Source organism: Ruditapes philippinarum, unplaced genomic scaffold (genome assembly GCF_026571515.1).
Source record: "Ruditapes philippinarum isolate M1 unplaced genomic scaffold, ASM2657151v2 ctg298_1_1_1_1, whole genome shotgun sequence".
Lineage (NCBI taxonomy): Eukaryota > Metazoa > Mollusca > Bivalvia > Venerida > Veneridae > Ruditapes > Ruditapes philippinarum.
In genome coordinates this window covers 416,237-419,776 of record NW_026853973.1, presented here as the reverse complement: position 1 = coordinate 419,776, position 3,540 = coordinate 416,237, and positions in this window count along the sequence as shown.

Here is a 3,540-nt window from a genome sequence, read left to right as displayed (position 1 = left end):
AATTGCTCAATACACAAGCCGTTATTCGGTACTTGCTACTTTAGCAGGTGCGCGTAATCAATCACTGTATAGGATACTGTACTGCTATTTTCAAAGATGACCGTGAATGCTTACCCCCTGACCATCAAGAACAAAATTACTATCAAGCACTCGTTTACTATATAAGATCAAAGTATATATTTCATTTTGGATAGTAATTTTGTTCTTGATGATCGAGGGGTGATTATTTTATGAAAATTAAATTTGACCATTATTGGCATGGCAAATGTGCCGAACGCGTGCAGCGGCCGACCAACTGCTCGTGTAGGGATTTATTCTAAGCCAGTTTTATTACGATATTTTACTACCGTTGTTTTTATAATTGCAAATGTTTTCTGTTAATACTGTTATATCTAAAGTAACCACTAAACCACCTTTAACTGTAGAACTTTAAACTGCTTTCTTGATAAACCCTACATGTTCGGCACAAATGAACTAGAACGAGGCTAATTAAAAAGGCAATCTGATAAGCCTGAATAAGATAACTGCCTACACGAAAGGTGACTTAACTTCGGTTCCTGACAACTTTGTCATTTATAGGCCTGTTTTAAGACCTGATCCGTTGGTGATGGTGGTGTTGGTAGATTTCACTCCGGATCACGACAGTAAGTCACAATGAATTTACCCGAGCACAGTTTAGCCACCACATCGTTCCTGGGCAGTTTACCAGTACTATAATATATAGAACGTTCTGTTACCTCCACTTTCACAAGGAACTGAAACTTCTGAACATGCTAGAGCAGATTGAGGTACAATGCAAAAGATCGTAGAAAAGATTTTATGGTGAAAGTGACCTGCACTATCCGGGAATTGAACCCGGGTAGCGCGATTTACACCTATATAGACGTTTTCTGGAACTCTGCAAATGTGGGTTTTTCCCCGGTACAACTTGTAAACTAACTTTTACCTTTATAGCTTTACGTTGCACTACCCGCCACAATACATAAGTCAACCTGTTTCGCTTTTTTTCGAAGATGTAACTGTAAAAAGTTTGTACCTACAGATTAGCTGGAAAACCCCAAATATTCTTAATTCCAGAGTAAGTCTACTGAGCTTAGCGGACGACTTCCCCGACCCGACATGTCAATATGTACGAATGAGTTAAAGTTATTTGGAAATTTTACTCAAAACTACCAGGTTTTAAACAAGAGGCGACAAAAAATGGACTATAAAGTTTTTTTCTGACACATAATACAATATATATATAAGGCAAGCTTAATCACCCAACTCAAACTCCCCATTTTATTAAAGTTTAAAATTAACATTTTTACGTGTGTTCTCCCAGTATATGTAATAAAGTTTCTTACGAAATCTGTAACGTTTTCCAAGAACTCGTGACAAATATCATAAGAACTCCTGACAAGTTATCATAAGAACTCCATCCTTCGTGTAACAGCCCCCCCCCCCCCCCCCCAAACAACACATAATTGAAAAAAAAAAAGAGGAAGGTTGCTTTAAAGTTGTAAATTTATAAGAAAAATATGCAATAAGATGACAGTTAAAACAAATTTCAGTGGCATGTACAGCATAAGTTTATTGTAGGGGCGCGGGGGGGGGGGGCTAAAAGCTTAAATGTAATTAAAATTAAAAGATGACAATTAAATGTACAGTATACGACATATTGTTGGATTAAATGAAATAAACGCCGTGCAAACGCAGTGAAAACGACGAGGCCTGAAGGAGGCAGGTCCAGATCTGCGCTCCCTCAAACCTCCCTGAACCTTGGTATATCTACACTTTTTTAATACCTAAAAGAATAACTTGAACTTTTTAATTGAACAAGACATCTATATGATTATATATATCGAGTTTTTTATAAGGCACTTAAAACTTCTGTTTCTATAGTTTTGATTCTTGATGAATGTAGGATATGGATATCTACTTTTTTAGAGAACTAGATTGTAAGTGAGGAAGATCTTAGTTGGATCATAGTTTGCCATTTTGTATCGTTGAATATTTAAGACAGCTTTCTAAGTACAAATGAGCCGCGCCATGACAAACCAACAGTGTGTTTGCGAACAGCATGGATCTTGTTTGCGCGGTCTGGTCTGGATCCATGCTGGTCGCAAACGCACTATGTGGGTTTTGTCATGGCGCGGCTCAATTATGTTGTAAGCATTCACAATCCTCTTAATCAGTTTCAACGATTGAACAAAAAAAAACAAAAAAAAAAAAACGTTATAATTCTGAACGTAGTGTAATTTTAATTTTATTGTGAAAATTTGATCAGATAACACGTCCTTCCTCAACAGTGAGTATAATATTATCGTATTTTTCAAATAGAAGACTTACTGCATGATATTGTTTAAATATCCTGTAACACAAATTTTTTCTATGGTTTTATATCATAAATATGATGCTCAAATTAAGATTTATCAATATTTTAAGTTCCAAAAAGCATTATTTATAAAGATATTACCGAATTATACATTTCAGGTAAATAAAGGGAGGTAATAAAATTTTTATTTTCTATAAAGTCTAAGTCAATTTTTTCAATTTTCAATAAGAAATGAATGCATATATTATAATGATTACATATAATGTGGACAAATATTTGCACTTCATATTTTACATATTCTTCGATGTTTGAAATTTGTTTAGAAACATATTTATACACATATATAAAATTTCACTTAAGTGTGGTAACAACCTTATAGCATGATACTATGTCAGTCTAGTTTATCACTTGGGATGAAAACATTTACAATCCAAAATAACATGCTTTTTTTGTAATTTGAAGTTTACTTTTAATTTTGAAAGCAGAATCTAACGGATACTATGAGGTTGGACACTTTAAGGCACTTAAGTATGCATACAGACCAATTCATATAAAGCCCTACAGGTCCCATATGAGCCAACTTTACAAAAAGTTGGACAAGCCACAAAATAATACACATCGCAACCCCATATGATACATATTCCTAAGAATATGAACGATACCTGGCCACCAACTCAACAAATATAGTCATATGAGTCAACTTCATATTGTCTGCGAAAAATGATATAGATGGAGTCAAGACCCCCTTTGACTAAAGCTACCCTCAATAAAAAGGCAATTTTTTTTTAAAATGATCTGTTCTATATCATTTGCTGAATCATACTATGTGTTTATATGTTTTTAATATTTCACCAGTTTTGGGATATTCTCATTATCATTATTATAAAAAAAAATAAAAAGAAACTTATGTTTGGCTAAAATTTCATTCCAAATTCGCCTGTTAAAACCTGGAAAGAATGCTTGTGCCTGTCGGTCATGCATACGGACAAAATGTGTCAGGTATTAGTCCGAGTTGCATAATCTTATAGGTCAGTCAAACTCATCATTTATTTTTCTCCATGATGCATATAATGGTCTCATTGGCTTGCCGTGCATCATCAAAATTGTATCATCATAAAAATCGATTGCATACATATTTAGTATCATTCAGTGAATTACTGAATTCAAAATTTATAGGTCACCTTTTGGTTGAAATAGTAACAAATTTAAGGACATGAATTGTG